Here is a 21687-nt window from a genome sequence, read left to right as displayed (position 1 = left end):
TGCGTCCACACTGGTACCAGTTTCATTAGAATGTTTGATGATGTTGATGATGTTGAGGACATCCCTTGTGTCGAGTAGAAAGGTTGGGGTCTTTTGTACCAGAGGGCGTAAAAAATGGTCACAGAACCGTGAAAGAGGTTCTTTGACATTTGTCATCTTAAACTCATGTGGCAAGACCCTCCAGCCCGAGTTATTCTCCTTTTACCTTGTCCCACAATGAATAAGACTCCGAGGCACTCTTACACCACCTATGCGTCATTGTATTAGACGCTCGCCCAAATTCTTTTTTGCAATATTTACCCCGCAGAATCACTCCTCTGTGCGTGTAACCACGTAATTTGATACTCGTGCTAGACTACCCCTTTTGTGGGAACATTACCAATTGATGTTCCTGTCCCCACATTGACCGTGCAATAAAGTTTCTTTCATCCCCAAGATGGCCGCGCAAGCTTGCGGTCTAGTCGTTTTCTCTTGTGCATGTGAGCACTTCCTTTATTTTGAACACACCCCCGCCTGCTCGTTACGGAAGCCAAAGCCTCGATAGGATTACGGCTGTGTGCACGCCCTAATTTCGTGAGTACAGTGTGTTATATGCCTTGCTGACTTCCACAGAAAAACTCAAAACTGATCTAATCACGTGTGTAGCCACCTTCACGCCTGAATCAAACTCCATCCAATGAATCATCAAAAAACATTGGAATTTGCTGTCGGTAGGAGACTGTCAAATCCCCAAGCCCCGATTTGCTTTCAAAAGGGCTGATAATTTGAAAAGCCTGCTTATCAGTACTAGACCCAGACTACCTCCACCGGCCAACCAGCGACTGTGGGGCCTACCACCTGTTACAGGCCATCACCCATGTGGACAATGTACCGCATGCGCCCTAACTAAAGCAAGCAGGAACATCAAATTTTCGGAATCCCTAACTTGGCAACAAAAATCCCATACCAACTGCAATACACGCAACTGTATCTATTTAATTCAATGCCCATGCAACCTTATGTACGTCGGCATGACGACACGTCCAGTCAAGATCAGAATCTCCGAACACCGGAGCAACATTAGGTGCAAAAAGGCAAACACCAAAATGTGCACCCATTTTTTGGAGAAGAACCACACGGCCAATGACCTGGCGTGGACAATTCTGCAAGCCTTTCCTGTGATCAGCAAGGAGGCCCTTTTCCGAAAGGAACAGCAATGGATCTTTAAAATTTCTAGCCACACAATCGGCCTCAACGATGATATACCATGGGCTACCCTCAATAATACATGATTCACCCCATGTACACGTTTTGACCAGATGGTGACAACATCATTGTGATATCCCCCTGGTCTGCTTACAGGTGGTTCTCTTCATTTTATCAGATGACACCGCATGAGTAACAATGATATTCTTTGACATTTGTCATCTTAAACTCTTGTGGCAAGACCCTCCGGCCCGAGTTATTCTCCTTTTACCTTGTCCCACAATGAATAAGACTCCGAGGCACTCTTACACCACCTATGCGTCATTGTATTAGACGCTCGCCCGAATTCTTTATTGCAATATTTACCCTGCAGAATCACTCCTCTGTGCGTGTAACCACGTAATTTGATACTCGTGCTAGACTACCCCTTTTGTGGGAACATTACCAATTGATGTTCCCGTCCCCGCATTGACCGTGCAATAAAGTTTCTTTCATCCCCAAGATGGCCGTGCAAGCTTGCGGTCTAGTCGTTTTCTCTTCCTTTATTTTGAACACACCCCCGCCTGCTCGTTACGGAAGCCAAAGCCTCGATAGGATTACGGCTGTGTGCACGCCCTAATTTCGTGAGTACAGTGTGTTATATGCCTGTATTTGTTGTGCGGCATTTTGCAGGTTAATTAACGCTTTCTTTTACGTTTTTAGGGCGAGCCTTTTTTCGGCTTTTAGGCGAACCCGTACAGCAATTTCTGTATCCCAGGGGGTGAGTCTCCCCGCATGGGGTCCCCCCTTTCATAGCCATTGGCACTTTTATCTTCAATACCTCCTCTCACCACTCGTGAAACCACCCGCTACCCGGTATTTGGGGGCAGCGACGCTACACGCATTTTTGCCTTCCTCCCCCTATTGACCACGCTTACAAATTAGCCTAGAGATCTGGGGACGGCAGTCCTCCCTTGCACTTTGCCTGATACTTGCTCGGCCACTTATTGCGGTCCCACGCCATATAGCACTCTATGAAGCAGTCCACAGCATTTGGCACATATGGTGGTGTTATAGTATTGTGTAGTCGGTAGTCCGTATTTTATCCAGCACAAACCCCACCTGAGTTGTCCTTCAGAGGGATAGCCATGGTAGCACCTATTCAGCCATGCTAACATGAATCACACTGCTGCACGGTTGCCCACTGTAGCCAGACAGCACCTATTTCGAATGCTGAAATTGTTCTTTATGTGTTCTTTGTGTTGTCCTGTTTTTCTTTTCTTTTCTTCTAGGTTTTGCAACAGTGGGTCCACTCCCCTTTGGGACCCAATGGACTCGCTTGGTGATGTACCAATTTTACTATCACCCACTATGTAGTAGAGAATATATTTTTTGAGCACTCTCTCACTTGGTCCTGAAGAATTGCCACCGACCCGTACTGGGCATAGGGCAAGAAACATGTCGACCTTTCTACTTCCCTGGGGAGCATCATAATCCCCTCGGGGGTCACCGATTTTAATTAGGCTGGTATACCACCAGAATAAAATTGTTCCTCGATTGGCAATACCATACCTATTTTAACTCACCACACCACCACTCACTACACTTGTTGCACCTACCCCCACGCACCCATACGGCTGCCTCTAAAAAGATCTCCGATAAAGAGCCCCTCTGCGGGAGCCCGTCCGGCATTGCAGCGCCGGCCCGACGAGGAGCACAGCCCTATGATGAAGCATGACACCTTGCTAGGTGTGTGAGGGCATTCTATAGAGACTAATCGCTCTCCCCCCCACCCTCTCCCAGAGGAACTGCACTCCTGGTTTTGTTTGTCCAATATTTATACCTGATGGCCACTTTGAAGTGAAAGATGCTTTGGGTGTTTCCCCCCCTAAAAAGTGTCGGGAATTTCCTATCTCCCTGCCCTGATCCCAGTCTATATGTGGGCACAATATGCAAGCAGAAAGTAATTTGTGAGTGTGATGGTCTAGTGATTTTGAAAGTGAAAGTATGGTATGTGACATATCAGCCCACTCATTAAGCCATGAGGGCCCATCCTGTCAACACCCAGACTATCTATTGTGATACTTTCAGAGAGGAATGCACAAAAGCCAGCTGCCATTTACACCCAGCCATGTGATCCAGGAACAGGCTGAACAGGACAAGAAAATGTCAGCTTTCTAATAGTGGAATTTTCAGAATTGTGACATAAACCCGACTTAAACATTAAAGAGGGTTTTTAGTAACTATAATTTAGAAAACAAACTCAATATTCTCACCTACTCCCAATCAAAAGTTATCACTAATTAAATGTAATAAGGTAACCCAATGTTATCCCATGGGAGAGGGATGCCTTATGGTATTGATCACTAGCAGGACATGTAAAACTGAAAAGTACATGTCTTTTAAATGCACTGCACTCTGCCCTATGTACTGTTTAGTGCCCAACCTAGGGGGTGATATATGTATTGAAAAGGAAGGTTCAAACCTGGCAAAACTTGTATTATGCCAGGTCATAATGGCAGTTTAAAAACACACACACAGACTGCAATGCAGGCCTGGGACATGCTTAAAGGGCTACTTAAGTGGGTGGTACAATAAGTAATGCAGGCCCACTAGTAGTATTTCATTTACTGACTCTGGGTACATGTAGTATCACATTACTGGGGACTCACAAGTAAATTAAATGAGTCAATTGTGTGAGATATTTTCACCATATTTAAAGGGAAGAGCACCAGCATTTTAGCAATGGTTAGCAATTCAGTGAGGGCTGAAAAGTTCGGGATGCCAATGCAACAGGTGTTAATGTCAGAAGGAGGCATCATTCATGGCAGAGTCACATTTCCAAATGTTAAAGTATAATTAAGTAACATTGGCATAGTAGTTCATGAGACTGTTTAATTTAGGAGAGTGCCTATGAGGAGAAGAGAGGCCAGGCAGTCTTAAATGCAGGCATTGAGTCTACCATCAGAGTCATAAAGGTTTTTGTTTGTTTTAATCCATAGAATTTAAAGCCACAAATAATCAATTGAATTTGTTCACATCTTTATTATATTATATCATAAATTATGCCATATTTTAAAATTTTGAAATATTTTTTCAAATTACATGTATTTTACTACATAGCATTACTCAGAACCCTATAAATGTTCATCATATCAATGTCTAGTACTTTAAATCTTTACATGTGAAGCCACTTCATCTTGTTTATAATTGCACATCCATTCTTGTTCGATATACTTACAGATGGTCCATGACACAATTTGTATCCAATCCTTTATTATCCAATCTTCATGTAAAAACAATTTGATTGAAGCCAGAATGTTTTATTCTCCTATAACTTCTTCATGGCTACCAAATGCACATCATCAGGCATTCAGTATTAGGCCTGGGCTAAAATTCCATGCCGGTCGCGGAAATTGCGATAATTTGATATTTTCGCGCTCCGCGGAGAGCGCGAAAATGTCAAAATTTCCGCAATCCGCATTTTACCGAAAATTTTTTGCTTGCTCGTGCTGTAAAATAATACATTCTCGCGTGCGCGCGATCGCCTTACCTGAATCCCCGCGTTCGCCGACAAGTTTTCCCGATTCGGTCGCGTTCTCCATGAGAGGTTGGATTGTTGGCAGCCATTTGCGCTGTCTCGCGACAGTTCGCGACCGCAGTGACGTCATTCGTCGCGCGATCACGTCTTTCTTCTCGCGATCATGCACCGCGAGACAAGTGAAAACAAGATGGCCGCGCCCGCGAGCAACCGCATGGGTAAGTTGGCGAGCCGCGACCATGCAGAAAATACCACGAACGGGCGGGAAAAAAACTTCTGCATCTTTGCGATATTTCCTCGTGTTTGCGGAGATTTGTAACATTTTCGCGTTAATTTGCGAAAGTCACTTTCGCAAATTCCGCCCACCCCTAGTGTTGACACTGCTGAGATTTTTAATGCTGCTCAGAAGCATGCAACAGTAGCAATGTTCTTTGAGTGGCATGTAGCTCGTGCCTGAATCTAATCGCTTTTAATCTGTTTTAACTTATAATTGTTTTATACTTGAACTTGACCCATCTCTGTTTTAACTGTATTTCCACTGCCTGCCCCTCGGTCTGCTGCAGCTGCCCATGCTGATTGTGTGGAAGGGGTCCGGTCAGTCAGAGGGAACTTCTCTCGATCCCCCTCACTTCCCGCGGTCAACTTTAGGACGCCATCTTGGTTGGATGATGCTCTAATCTCGCGAGTTCTCTGGCGAGCCTGCCTACATTAGGAACTAATGGCGCTGATGCGCAGAGTACATAGAGTTAGAGGATAACTCGCATGATAGGAGCTGCTGCCACGTTTCCTCACTTTCTAATTATCTGCTGTACTGTGCTTTTCACTAGTTGCACATTGAGTGGCATGTAGCTTGTGCCTGAATCTAATTGCTTTTTATCTGTTTTAACTTTTAATTGTTATATACTTGAACTTGACCCACCTCTGTATTAACTGTATTTCCGCCGCCTGCCCCTCGGTCCACCGCCGCTGCAAGTGCTGATTGTGTGGAAGGGGTCCGGTCAGTCAGAGGGAACTTTTCTCGATCCCCCTCACTTCCTGTGGTCCACTTTAGGACGCCATCCTTGTTGGGTGACGCTCTAGTCTCCCGAGTTCTCTGGCGAGCCTGCATACATTAAGAACTAATGGCGCCGACGCCAAAGGCGCGCCAAAGGCAAGCCCGTCTGCGCCCATCCGCACCTGGACGTCGCCAGACGCCAAACATGCTGTCGGCGGCGAATGATGTGCTCTGTCATATTCAAGGGAGGATCTATGGGCCATTAATAAAATGGTAAACCCGTGCGGCTAGCCATTAACTGGCTCTCTGGAAGGGCCATTCCGCGACAGTTCGCGCCCGCAGTGACGTCATTCGTCGCGCTATCACGTCTTTCTTCTCGCGATCATGCACCGCGAGACAAGTGAAAACAAGATGGCCGCGCCCGCGAGCAACCACATGGGTAAATTGGCGAGCCACGACCATGCAGTACCGCGAACGGGCGGGAGCATCTTCGCGATATTTCCGTGTGTTTGCGGAGATTTTTAACATTTTTGCGATAATTTGCGAAAGTGAATTTCGCATATTCCGCCCACCCCTATTCAGTATATTCCTGTTACGCCAAAACACTAATATACAGATTAAAAAACTAACTAGATCACAATCAAGGACTGTGAAAAAGATCCAGAGGCCTCATTGAGCACTTAAATTTACTTGTGCCATAAAGTATCTGTTTTCTGTGTGGACTATCAAAAACTTTTTAACAATAATAGTTGTGAGCTGCTAACAATCCCTTATAATAAAAGTTCATTGTCTACATCCAAATTTCATCTCTCAAACATAATAGCTTATTTAAGAAACAATACAACCCCAATACACAATAATAGCCTGTACTATTAATCTCATTACTAAGTCATTTTTATTGAACACATGTTTTTATCATTTGTTGCATGCTTATCCATCAATTAGTTTTGTAGTCTTGATCCTAAAAGTAGAAAACATAAAAAATATTGTAACCCTGTCATAACTTCAAAAAGTTTTCGCTAATCCCAAAGGGTACTGTTACATCATAAACGCTATATTTTAAAATGTACCTAATAAACTAAGAACATGGCATGCAAAGTGGTTATAATTCATTGTATTTACTTAAGGGTCATGCGCCCAAAATAGAGTCCAGCAACACATGTGCATCACGCCCGTAGCACACAAAATGCGATCCATGATATGCTCCACAACATTTAAAGTGGTATTGTGTTGTTCAATAAAATGACACTAATAACAATACCGAATGTTGGAAAACAGGGGGAAAACACAAACTCAAAACAGATTTATAGCACTCAAGTGTACCCCAATTCCTGAAACCCCATTTACGAAGATGGGTGCCCCAAAACCGGGTCATTACACTTTGGCGTGCAATCCATGTTAGTTGTGCGGATGTAGGGGCATATTATCAAGCCAGGCGATACAATTATCGCCGCTTTAGCGGCAGAAAACTGCCGCTAAAACGGCGATAACGGGCTTGATAATATGCTCCTATGGAATTCCAATTGAAGCCCATGTTAGATGTCCTTGACATTTAACATGGGCTTCAATTGGAATTCCATAGAGCATATTATCAAGCCCATTATCGCCGTTTTAGCGGCAGTTTTCTGCCGCTAAAGCGGCGATAGTTGTATCGCCTGGCTTGATAATAAGCCCCGTAGACTCCTAAAGTCAGGGTTAGATTGGGATTAAAAATCGTCCCGGGCATGCTAAAAAAAAGTGGCCCACATTTACATATTGCCTTTCCGCAAAACACTGCTTCGGCAAAATTTTATTAAAAAAAGGAGGGGGAGGGGGTAAAAATGCACAGATTAGTTTACATTGTGAAGCACACCAGAAAACAAGTGAGGCCACTTCTACTCAGGCCCCCTGGCCCCGCTCAATATGCATACATTAATTGGCCGGCCCAGGCAGAGAAAGGGAGTCACACCTCTGCCCGCTGATAAAAGGGAGGTAATGGATGACTATCTGCCTCCAGAAAGGCCACTCAGGCACCCACTGGGCCGCTTGCGGCATCCGAACAATGCATAAACCACCCAAATCGGCCCCCCAGGCTACTCAAAAAAGCAGCCCACAGCTGCAACTGGACAACAGCCCCTCAGGCATTGCCCGAGTGCCCGCGTTACCAATCCGACCCTGCTTAAAGTGGCATGCTCCAACCGTGCTGTAATACAGTAGGTATATGATGCACTGCCCTTGTCATATTCCCAATAAGACAAATCCTGAGACTTGTGACCAACGTGCATGGCCAGTGCAAGACAGTGTTATTAGTATGCCAAACCCCATTAAGGCTGATGTGCCCCGGTCCGAGAACTGTATTGGTCATTTTTTTCCACAATTACCTTCATAAATGGATATCATGCCATTAAACGAAATCACATTAGTAGACATTCCTCTAATGATGAAAAAAAAAACAGCACGCAGCAATTCTAATTCTCGAGAGTGCCCCCAAATAACAAGGACCCATTTAGGGATGCAAATGGCATTAAATGGGGCCCTGCCCTAACAGCGCAAAATTCTTACCCATGGTATGGATGCAAATGGCACTTCAAGTGCAGTGCTTTCAGTGCACCATATTTTATATTTTTTATATAAGGTTGCTATGTTAATGACACTGCATTGTACATATTCAACATAAAAAGGGAATTCGTTCATAGACAAAGAAGCCATATTTGCAAAGGAAAGCATTCTCTCGTAATGCAGTGGATGATGTCTTTCAATCTGCAAAGTGACTGCAAAAATTAGTGTGTGTATTTGAAGGTCACAAAGTATGTAAAAAATGCCTCAGCAACATGCAAAAGAACATGCAACATAAAACATTTAGCAATTGACATTAAAACTGTCAACAATTACATAGCCCCCTAGCATCAACAATGAAAGAGGTCTACTGGATACCTTCCTTTTGCAAATATACAATATTTCATTATAAAAGGTGTGCATTTCTTATAAAAAATTATAAGCATTAAAAAAATTAGTAACCGGAAAAAGAACACTGTGGTCACAAGCAGCATAAAAAAACCTTACAAGTGAGACAGAAAAACTCTCCTAAAACAGAAGAAAAGCTGTTCTGCCCAAGGCTACAAGAAATCGGTGTAATTCATTATGAACATTGTGTCCCAGCGCCATGGTCCTTGACCTGCTTATGCATTTAGTTTCGGTTTATCTCAGGAATAATTCCCGATCTACTCCTCTATCACTATTTCTTATATGTTCACGAGCATGAAACCAAAACCTTGTGTTTCCTGAAATGATGACCTTGTAATGCATCAGATAATCTATGGAAAAAGACCTCTTTCCAACCACTTTAAAAAAAATCTAATCTGGACGAAACAAACCCCGCCAACTATCAGACCATTGCCCATCTGCCACTGCCGGCATAATCCTCGATAAATACTTAAATCAAGAACTCACTAAGTTTATCAATAACAACAACATTTTGGACCCTTCCCAATACGGTACACAGTACAGATCTTGTCCTGTTCATGGCCACAGAGGAAATCAGGCGTTCTTGACCTGTCGGCAGCATTCGACACGGTGGACCATGACCTCCTGCTACTCCGTCTTCAAGAAACTGGCATTACTGCCACCGCCTTACAACGTATGGAAATTGAGTTCCTGAGCTCACAGAGCTTTATTCTTCCGTGTGGGGTTCCACAGGGCTCGTCTCTCAGCCCCACGCCTTTTAATCTGTACGTGGTTCCCCTGGCTAAGCTCATTAAATCCTTTGGATTCGCGATGGTGTCATACGCCGATGACACGCAGATTACTGTGTCCATCTTAGAGAACCCCCGTAGTACCATCCAAAACTTCCAGGCCTGTATGAGACAGGTGAGCAAATGGATGTCGGAAAATTGCCTTAAACTGAACTCCAATAAAACAGAGGTTCTTCTCTTTGGCAAGAATGTCAACCATTGGTCATCGGACTGGTGGCCCAGCGAACTTGGCCCTCTCCCCACGCCAGTCTCAAAGGCCAGGAACCTGGGAGTCATTGTTGATATCACGTTATCATTTTCCCATCATGTTAATGCTTTGAGATCAGCCATCTGGTTCATCTTAAACATTTTAAGAAAAAAATCCTGTTTTATACCATCCGACCTACAGAAAACAGCATTAGTGTTGTCTAGGCTAGACTACTGTAATGGTCTCTTGATTGGTATGAATAAAGCCCTCCTCTATAAGCTACAAATCCTGCAGAATTCTGATGCCCACCTGCTGTACAAACTGCCAATATTTGCTTCTGCCCTTAACTCTCTTCACTGGCTCCCAGTGGAAAAGAGGATAACATTTAAGGCCCTTTGCATTGCGGTTAGGGCGCTGCACAAACAGGGTCCTGTCTATCTAATGGACCGCTTCTGATGGTACTCCCCTCCAAGAATGCTGCGGTCTGCCTCCCATCAGTTGGTGGAAGTTCCCAAGGCACGACTCTGCAATTGAGGAGGGAAAGGCTTTTTCTACATCACTACTAGACTATGGAACCAACTGACACTTTCACTAAAAAGTTCGCCAGACCTATTATCGTTTAGGAAAAGCTACACAGTAATCATCTCGCTTCTCTTGATTCCCCGTGGTCGGCTGGAGCTTGTGATGTCAGCGCCTAGACACCTCCGTGTAGTAGTGCACTATATAAATATATAAATAAATAAATAAATAATCTGCATTATTTTTTCTAATTGCACTCACATGCTCTTGATCATGTAACTTTAATGGGCACATTCTGCTTCCTACATATATTTTAAAAACACTCACAACCCACTGCATATTCAGTATACTTTGTGTTTCTGTTGATAAAACTATTAATGACATAACACTTTTGAGTCAGTTATTTTAACTCTTTCATTTTGTCCTTGCTTAGTTCACACATATCACATTATTTTTGCCCCAGCCAAACATTGCAAATTACTTTCATTTTACATAGTTAATTATTTACAATATAAACTCCTCCTTTTGTCCATCCTGGGCGCCTCAGTCAACATGCCATGACAAATGTAATGGTTCTTCATCGATGACTGTTTTATATTCTTCTAAGGGGAGTGACACTCTCATAGCAACATTGCAAAGTACTGAATACATAATGATCCTCTTGCAGATGATTTTAGGGCGATACAATCAATTTCCACTGTGCTGATGGAGGCAACAAAGTTGTGAATTCAAAATGCCAAATTTTCTTCAATGGTAGACCTTCTTCTTTTATATAGTGGTGGGCGTCATTTTTAATTCCACCAGCGAAATTGAAAGAATGTACTAATTCTGGGTTAATCTTGTAACACAGAATCACTAAAAAATTCTGCGGCATTTTCTGCATTTTTTCAAACAAAATTGTCATCATATACATTCACAACATTTCCACATGTATATATAGTGCGTTCAATAAAAAAAAAACAGAGTATTGCCTGTATTTCTACAGATTACTGTTGGTGATGACGTTGCCTTTGCTAAGGACATGTTTTACGTCTCGAATAGGTATGTACACTGGAATTTCAATGTGCCATCGCTCACATTGCTACAGCAGCTTGGTGTAGAAATTATGATCTTTCCTAAACATATCTAGCTTCCAACACATTGTACTAAGAACATACTGATACATTCCTATGCACCTATAACATAAATACATATCTGCTGCTTTTCAGAACCGAACATCACATTAGTACATAAAAAGAATAGCGTTTCCGTCCATTGGCATTTTATGAAAAGAAAACACTCAACCATTTCGTCACCCACTGGAGTTGAGCAGCTAAATAATACAACTCCATGCCTGTGGAGGCGTGCGATTTCTGCTTTAGCCAAATTTGTCTCTTGAAGGAGCGCTATTTGTATGCAATGACGTTTAAGTTAGGAGTATATAAGATAGCAGCGTGCTGGGCTATGTATACCTCGCACATTCCATGTGCCTATCCTAATGGGAGCCATAACCAATATGTGTCAGGGGTACAAATGGTTCCGCCCGGCCGGAGGTCAGTAGGGGAGAGCATCAGGTTTATAATGATCATCCTGGAGCGCACGCCTCTGTGTAGATCCATTCTCCAACACTCATACCCTTGTTGATAAAAGATGGCATAAGGAACAAATAAACAACACACAATCAAAAATTCCATAAGAGCAAATCTGTAACAGGCAATTGCCCAAACTTGTAATGCAATGGCACACAACTAACGTCCGGGGGAGACTATTCTGCACAGCAATTTAAAAATCAAATAAAGAAGTGGAGGGGACTGCCAAATGTGGCTACACTCGGCTCTGGCTAGTCACCTGTGAACTGGGGCCGCTGCCTGTTTGCTATATATGATATTCCCATACATTGAAGAGCTAAAAGAGAGAGACACATGGCAATGACTAGAGGCCTAGCCCTGCACAATCTCAACGTCAGCATGACTACTAAATACAATCGACACAATACAGTAACAGTCCGGCGAGGGCATACAGCGTTCTGTTTGCAAGTGGAGAGAGGATTGAATACAGTACGGGTGAATGTTCAAGCAACATTATCAGAGGTCTGCGGAGTAACATGTGAAATGCACAGGAGTCCTGGTAGCCAGGGAGATTGTCCGAGAGTTCCTCATCACTTTGCGGACCTTGCCGATCAGAGTCCGATTCGGAGTCCCGTCCCGGTGATCCGCTGATGCTCGCCACTGCATGCACCGCTTCAAGTTGACCGCTCAACACCAACTCTGGTGTGGGGCCAGAGGTTTGAGATGCTGACAATGGTGATTTCCTTCTCCTTCCCCTACGCCGCCGCGGTGCAGCCTCTGGAAGCGTTTCTCTCCATCTTATTGGTGTTGAAGGATAGGAGTTTAGCCATTCTGCAATGCTGTGCGGGGTATTGAAAAAGTGGGTCTTACCATTCGTAGGAGCAGCTACTGCGCTTCGGCTGGGTGAGTGGCATTTTCTAAAACATATTCCTACCAGACAACGTACCTCAGGTGAGGTGGTGTGTAGGGGCTATGGACAATCGGAGGAATTTGTGGTGCATGTGGTATGCCTCTGCCCACCACTGTTGGACTTGGGTAGATCAAAACTGAGGCCTCAGTGGAACAAACTTGGAGTCCGGAATTGCAAGCAGGGTATCATTGCGGCCTTGAATCCAGAGAACACGGCTCTAAACATTAAGTTTACGATCTTTATCCATCAGGCATATCGTAAGTTTAAGTAATCCATTAGTATCAATAAAATCACTGGAAAATAAGGTCATCGCCATAGGTGGTCACAACAATCGGATCTTGGAAAAAAAAGTACCTACTGCTTCAATTTGTAAAGCTGGCACCCTCCAATTAAAGTTCATTACAAGGAACCAGGCTAAAAAGACCCAATAGTTAACCTTAGACTGATCTCTGTTGCTGATTAGCACCATTCTATGTTCATCAATGATTTGTTCTGCAGAGTGCCATCTGGAATGCACTGCGGTGGCAACATGCTGTTTATTTTTTATTTGCTAAGAGGTTTTTTTACCACTTCGCAGCTACCCAACTTTCTGGTCGTGACAGACTGTGAACATTTACGTACTTTAGAATAATTCTTCTCCAGTTGCCATAATATGCCTACCTCATTTTAGAAAGGACTTTTTTCCAAGTGTATATTTCAATATATAAATGTTATATATTTTGCCTGTGCTAGGAACAACAAAGCATAAATTGTTCAATTGCTGTTTCACGATTACTGAAATTACCTTATATATCAAAAATTAGGTGTTTAGTGGCTGCCTTCAATGAGCTCCATCTTAATTACAATAGCACTCTGAATAGGATGACTTTTTTTAAACCTCTACCCGATATCTTCAAGCACAGACACACTTTGGCAATGGGGCCTACATGCATAGGGGTGCTATCTAGCACTGTAAGTGGGATAAAAAAAGTTTGAGAGGGTACTCTAAAAAAGGCATGGGCAAAGAAGTGTAACTAGGAATATTTTATTAGAGGCGCTGCCTTAGTAATACGAAACCCCCTGCATATATGATTATAATACCTTCATCCCAATTATTTTCAGGGAGAAAAATGCAAGTACTTCTGAGGCCGGGCTTACATCCCCATGACCCTCCCACAAAAATAACAGTGGGGAGCCACGGGCAATGGCCATTGGATCAAGGGAGCTGCGGGTCAAAAAAGGTTTGGAACCACTGCTCTACCGTATGCTAGGTGTTGGAGATCATGTTCTGCTTATTTGCACATGGATCTTATTACTTCTTAATTTCAATCTGCACATGCACGGTGCTCGTTTTCCTTTTAAAAGGTTGTAAGACAGGTCGTAGTGTTTTTTTTTCTTATTTAATACTTGTAAGGTTAGTCTAGATAAAATATATAAGAAAGATACCCTGTATTGCGTAAAAGTATTTGCACAAGGATTGTCCTTTTAGGTTGATTACTCTCTGCTCTCAGACAATTATGGCTAACACGACTAGTAATTTGAATTTTATATAAAGTTTTAACTATGCAGCCAGGTATAATTTTTAGTATAACTATTTATTGTTGTTTTGTTATGTATTGTATGCTGCTTTTAAGATCCTGGAGATAAAATAAAGCTTATTCTAGCCCCTAAAGAATCTCGCCGAGTATTCATGTAAGTCCGCAGAATTCTCTGGAGTAAAACTCTACAAGTTACCCCCATCCCTAATTATGACACAATGATAAATAATGATTCACAGTATACACACACAGTGTGCTAAGGAGACATATCAGAGACGCATGGACATTTGATTGGAACATGTGCTGACATTCTCTTTATTTTTAACTTTTTACTGGGGACACATTGAGGTAGCATCCCCCCCACAGTAGCCTTATTCCATCTATTTTAGATGACAGGAATGTTTTGATAATCTTCTAAATGTCTACTATGCTGCTTCCAAAAATTAAAGATATTGAAATAAGCAGTATTAGATGCCCATCTGAGAATTTCAAGATGGCCAACATGTTCTCACGTTTCAGGGCAGCTGAGTTACAACAGCAGTCTAGTCTGACACGCGCCTATGCAGGTCTGCTAAGAAGTGCAAGAAGGCCACTGCATCATCACTCATAAGGGCGGTCCAGCAAATACGGAGGTTTAGCCTCGGCATGCACCTTCTTGTTTACTTTTATACTTATGAGGGTCTCATCTGCATTTGATGAGTCTGTATTAGTGACTTTGTCTCTGGGTCTAGATTTGAAGGATCAAGCAATGAATTTTATCTGTTAGTTGCAATTAATGCCGCAACTGGACATAATAATAGGGATAGAAAGCTGAGTATATTTCGCAGTTAAACCTACTATAAGATGGCCTCAGTGATCCACACCACCTGGGAGCCATTTTTTCAAAAGAATCTTCGTCTCACTGATCATCAGAGCACTATTTAAGGAAAAGCTTGAGGTGTCTCTCCACCAAATTTGGGAGATGCAGTCCATGGAGCTAAGTTGTGAAGTCCATGCTGAGCACTGGTGCATGTTTGATCTTTGATACCAGAAAACCCTCGCCTTTGCTTCCATGAGGCCTGGATAAAATCAGTTGCCATATATGTCCCCCACCCAAAACATTTAGAGCCTGATGGCTTACATTCATGTATTTACTCTCCTCTTTGTGTGGATATGTGACGCACTGTGTGAAAACACTTGGAGAATGAGATGACTGCATGATATTTTGAATGCTAGCTGTTCTTTAAGTCACACCAGGTCATTTAATTTAGCTTATAGATGATGGTATCTTTATGGTTATAAACCTGACCATTTTAGAGTGGTAGTAGAGTGCATGGGTTTCATTTTTTGAGCTATCCATATTCTAATTTCTGTGTTCCTTTTTATTTTTTAGGATTCCTGAAGTGGAAAATCTTCAGTTTTCAATCAACTCACCCAGTTTAAAAGGGTTAAGTAAATATCTCTTGATCGTGCATGGATTGTGTGTGGATGCACAACTCCTGCTATGTATAAGTTAGGAGAAAAAGGGTCTTAGAGGTCCTGATGAAATTTGCACATTCTGTGAAGGAGATGAAGCATGTCAACCAGTAATAGACACACTGGCTCATAAATGCCTCTTTGTGTCATGTTATGTTTTTAATCATATCAAAGGGCCCATATTATTAAATAATTCAGTTAGGGTTCCCTGGAGATTTTGTAATGTTCTATGCCCTAAGAAACCATGAAGAACATAGAGAATATCACAGTGCACCCTCCCACTGTGAGGTTTAGCCCACCTGGTGGTGAGAAATTCACCAGGTGAGGACTCGATGATGAAGAATGCCACATGATTAGCATCTGGCTGAGTATTCTAAAAGAAATCATACTCTGCCTGGTGAGAACTAAGCAGCAGGAAATAGTGAATACTTATTTTGGTAGTTGCAATCCAATTTTGGTTTAGGTATATAGGAGGCACTAAAGGGGGAGTACCACTGCATCCTTCTAGGATGGGTGGTAGGCCTTGCTAGACATGCCCTCATCATCTGAGAAGCATTGTTAAGGACATGTTCAGCACATCCTCAGCTTTAAAGAGGTTAAATAGCTGTATAAAGAGAGCAACATTGGATTTTTCATCTACATACACATAAGCAGAGCTTAAATGGTGAGATACTCTGGATCAAACTTTGACAGAATGTACATTTAAAAACACACTCCAGGCACTTCCAATGCAGTTGCAAGGTTGATCATATTCCCAACCATAGAATCTGCATTTAAATGTAAATTTGATTAAAAAACACAACCTGATCCTCAAACGTAACATAGGTCTCAAGGACGTGTTGTCAGTTTAATTATAACACCTTATGCATAATTCTTGACCAAACCTCCTTTGTAATACAACACTAGCATCAAGTTTTGTTTTGTGAGCCAGATGGAGCACAACCTGTCTCCACATCATTACAATGTGGCCACCAGACATGCGTGGTAACAGCTCTCCTTGTACTTCCATCGGCAACATCTGCAATAACTATACACCCCACTTGCTTGTCCTTGTCCCGGGCGAGCAGAGGAGCTGGGTAGGTGCACCGAATAGGGAGCACTGAAAAAACATGAGTACTGCATTCAGCTGTGGCTGCTGCAGGTAAGAGCGGTGAGACCGGCTTGGGGGGATTTTGAGAGACTACCACAAGGGAAAATTAAATAAATGATCAATTTTCCCTCATGGTTGTCTCACGAAATCTCCACCAGCTGGCCCCACCGATATTACCTGCACAGCCGCAGCTGACTGCATTACATGTACTTGGCCAGGACACTGGAGGTCGAGATTGATACTCAAACCTCCTCTGTGTCAACTCCTTACATTCAGAAGACCTATCTCTATCCTCTCCTCCGTATCTTGTTTCTCTTCCTTTTTAGCCCGCAACAGTGTGTGTCCTCTGACCCGACCGATAAGGCATAGCTTACCATCCACAAGGTAAGGCTATGCAAATTGGGCCAGGGGGAGCATAAAGAGAGGCACATTTGCATGTCCTAAGAGCATACTGAACATATCACAAAGGGCACCCATATGATAACAATTTGACAATGGATGCAAGAATGTCATAAGTGATTTATCCCACAAATTGGTATATGTGGCATTTTTTATAATAAGACTGGTTCATGATTGAAATACAGCACGTGTGTTAGATGTACCAATGTCAGGGATAGACCCTGGTACACATATGAGTCCAACCTTGCAGGCTTTTCTGGTATATAAGAACGCCTGTGCAAGAAATAAAATACTTTTAATTTTATTTGCTATTATCTTCTTTCTTATTTTTTTATTCAGGTTAGACGATCATCAACTACATAACATGTAGGCACCACCTGCATAGGTGAGACCTAATATGTTCAAAAAGTGGGACCATTATTTGACACTTTCTTGGTCCTGAAGAAGCATTGCAGATCTTGCATAGACCATAGAGGCGTGAAAAATGTTGACCTGCTTTATTTCCCTAGCTACTTGGGCACATTAACGACCTTAAAAGTAGCATCAACCATTTAGATCTTTTGTTATGTTATGTTATGTTAGAGGCATTTATAGAGCGCAACTCTTACCAAAAAGGTGTCCTGGCGCTTAGAGAAGTCCTAAAGAGGGAATGAGTTAAAAAAATAAAAATAAATGGGGAATATGACGGATCAGTAGTTGAAAAGAAATGTTTTCAATGTCTTTTAACCTGACAATGGAGTTGACAGAATAAAGGCATATCTGACATCACCTAGGCAGTTTTAGATCACTATTTTACACCTCACTAATCACCCCATTAGTACACTCTTGCACTCATCATACAGCACCCGAAACCAAAATATCTCCGCCAAAGTGACTCTTTGGGGAACCCATAGGGCATTGCAGTGCCGGCCCGGTGAGGAGCACCCAACCGATGATAAAGCCTGACATCTCAAGGGATGTGTGAGGGCAACAAGAAACAGTCTTGTTGACTGTCCCCCATCTGATGTGTCTAAAACCTACACACCTTTCTCAGGAACAGTAATCCCCATGCCTTGATTCAATAAATAGCTGTATAGCCAACTGAACATGTTTTAGGGTTACCGGTCGGGTACAATAAATCATTTGCCAAAGACACAGTGGGTGTTTGTATCTACTTTTACTACTCCTGGATCACTTTAACATTACAGATGAGACCTTAGATGCCCCCTAAGACAGGTCAGGAGTGAACATACATTTGATGCTTTTGCAACAGCAGCAAGGAATTCACTCGATTATATGGGCAACTTGACTCACCCAATGAAGAAAATGTATTTTCCCTATAATACTGATTAGATATTAATAATGTAGGCTCAGTGGCAATTTAGGTCCCAGGGGGTACACTTCCTTTGTGGAAATTACAACCTTTGGAGAGTTCAGTAACCCTCTAGGTCCACCCAAAGACTCACCTCAACAGGGGAAGTCCCAATGCCTAGTAGATGATGGAGAACAGGTTTGAAAGACCTCTGTTTTTCACAACTCCAGTATCCCCAGTGCAGGCTTGAACATAAAGGTCCTGGGTCAGGAAGGTAAATAAACATGTGCAGGTTTGCTCATGGGTAGATTTACTCCTACATGCAGGTATGAATCTGCACAATTTTGGGCAGTAAATCCCCCCTCTGAACATGGTCAAACGCAGTGCACAGTGTGAGATTGGCCGCAGTGCCTAGCCTGTGGCCAAATCCCTGTAGCCAGCCTACCCCCCCATGGGTAAACCTGCAGCCAGGCCCTGCGTCAAAACCCCTGCCGACAAGCAACCACAGACTTTGCTCTCAGGCATACTTACTGACTTTTTTTTTCAAGAGTCACAATGCCAAAATATAAAAAGTGGGCGTATTGACTTTATTGAGGGGAGAGCATATCAATATAGATAAAGCTGATCTATCATCTTTGTCCAACAGTCATCATTTTAAATCAAATGCATATTTTTGTAATTCTCAAAATGCAATGTTTAATAACAATAGTTATCATAAAACTATTTAATAATGTTTATTAATTAAAAAAATAAAATCTACATGTCTAGGAGTATTTCTTTTAACTTAGTTTCCTTGATTGCATTAGAGTACAGCTGAAGAGCAAAGAGATTCAGCTTAGAGTATTTTTGGAAAACATGGTAAGTTCTCCAGTGGTTATAGATTTGATGGCCCAGGAGAGTGACTATTTTTTTAATGTGTGTGGGGGGTCATATGCACTTTCTGCCCATAACATTAAAAAAATCCTGTTACTGCCCCTGCTTCTTCTACAGACATCACCAAGCTAAAATAAAATATGTAAATAGGCCTCTAGGGGCATTATGGGTTGCTCTTTCACTGTATTTGCTACATTATTAATACATTATGCCATGTCTCTGATTTGGTTTGTGTCTTCTCAGTGTTTCAGATGTTTCACCATGGTTGACACAGTCACAAATTCTTGACCTTCATCCACAGGATTGGCTTAACAGAATGGATAGTAGCTCTCTGACCAACGACGTGCCACAACTTGGTGACAATTAAATGATCTTCATGTAATGACATTGTTTATATGCCATCTATTCTTTATTTTGCCCAACAGGCATGGTAAGGTTAATACCAGGTTCTCCACTTAATATTACACTGTACTTGTTTTATTATGGTGTGTTTACCTTTACGCTATAAGATGATAGCATGGAGTGCATAGGGTGTGATTTTGTAAGTGTGGGTCAGTCTCCTTCAAGAGCTAGGTCGTTTGTTTTGCCTAGGCTAACTACTAGAATGTTGTTATCTTTCTGAGCTAGGTCTGCGTAGTCCAAGTCCTTTTACATAATTTGCCCATTTTGTATTGTTAGGCTTTTGCATACTCCATCCTATCTTATGCAAAATAATAGCACTTGGACAATATTCAGGTGTAATGTTCGCAAATGTTGTTCAGAAGGTGTTTTTGATTGAAGCTTTGGCTCGGGTCAACAGGACCCAATGTTTACAGGATATCCTTGTTACTGTTTCTGTACTTTGCTCAGTTAGATGTACAGTCTTTTCTATTCATGCCAGGATTTGATACATTCAGATGTTTAGATTGCAAGCATTCTTGTGAAACTGTTGCCTTGTTGTTAACCAAAGCTGTACAAAAGTAGCAGGGCAGACCAGTGATCATGGGAACCTGGGTGAATATTACATCTACAAAAACAATGATTCCCTTGGAGAGAGTTAAGAGGGGACCTAGGGTTGACTTCATTTTTAAAAGGGAGATCTGTACCTGTCAAAAACGGTTATTTTGACCGTTTGGACTACAGGTTTTGCACTGCAGTAGTCAGGCTATACTGGGTAAGCCAGTAGCTATGTTTGCATTGTCACTGTAGTGGATGGCATATTAGGTGCTACAGTCCATCCATGGCATTTCATTTCCATGCTCTGGGTGCTCTTTCTACACCTTATGTTATGGACTTACACAGTAGTTAATTGTGCCAATCTGGAATATGACAAGTTAGCTATGTTTAGAGGGGGAACACTAGCACAGGGTAGTCCATTGTGCCAATCTAGAAAAGTACCTTTGCTTTTTACAATATATAAAATATAGGGCTGATATGAGATCCAAATCAAACAGCATGACTCAAAATTTACAGTACAATGTGTATTTTCTTTTCATCATTATCAGTTCTCTAGTAGTGCTGTTGATGTTTTGACCCCATAGCAATTAATACAAGGTCATCATCAGGACCAGTGAGGTAGTAACTGAAACAGCACAATGGCTGAGGTGAGTTTTGGAGAGATGCCAGGGATGTTGGAAACACTGAATTCATCTATGTGGGAAACATCAAACACTCCAAATTACTTAGCCAGCAAACACATTGTATTAAAGGATCCCGATATCTCAGAAGTGTAAACTTGCTTTGTACGCAAACGATGCTACAAAAAACCTGCATACTAAACCAATTCTTCTCTAGCCCAATGCCTAAGATCAGGAACTCTATTCCACCAGCATTTGAACTAACACCTCTTACATCTCTTTCAAGAAAGAACTTTGGGCTAGATGTACAACCCTTTTTTGTGCTTAAAAAACGGAGATCGGCCTGTTAGCAACTGAAAAAGAAGGGTCATGGTATGTACAAAAGCTATTTTGTGAGTCACTGACTTGCAAAATTGCGTTTGCGACTCTCGCTATTAGGAAGGGCGTCCCTTCCTAATAGCGAGACTCAATGCCATTTATTATTGTTTTACTACTGCATTTGTGGCCGCAAAACTCTCTCAGTTTACCACCTACTTCAAGTAGGTGGTAAACCACTCACAAACGGGAAGGGGTCCCTAGAGGATCCCTTCCCCTTTGTGAATGGGTGCGTAAATATTTTATAAGAGCAGGCAGTGGTCCCAGGGACCACTGCATGCCCTGAAAAATGAATCTGAAAAGTTTCATTTCTCTTTTTTAAATGCATCCCGTTTTCCTTTAAGCATTTAAAAAAAAAAAACAATAACTGCTTTACTTAAAAAGCAGTCCTAGACATGGTGGTCTGCTGACCCCAGCAGGCCACCATCCCTGCGAGTGCTAGCCATTCGCAATGGGATAGCAAATTGCGCTTGCCTAATGAATATTAATGAGGCATCCAATTTGTGACCCCATTGGGTTTCGCTAACAGTGTCTGAGA

Source organism: Triturus cristatus, chromosome 6 (genome assembly GCF_964204655.1).
Source record: "Triturus cristatus chromosome 6, aTriCri1.1, whole genome shotgun sequence".
NCBI classification, from domain to species: domain Eukaryota; kingdom Metazoa; phylum Chordata; class Amphibia; order Caudata; family Salamandridae; genus Triturus; species Triturus cristatus.
Note: the sequence above shows the minus strand (reverse complement) of the source record.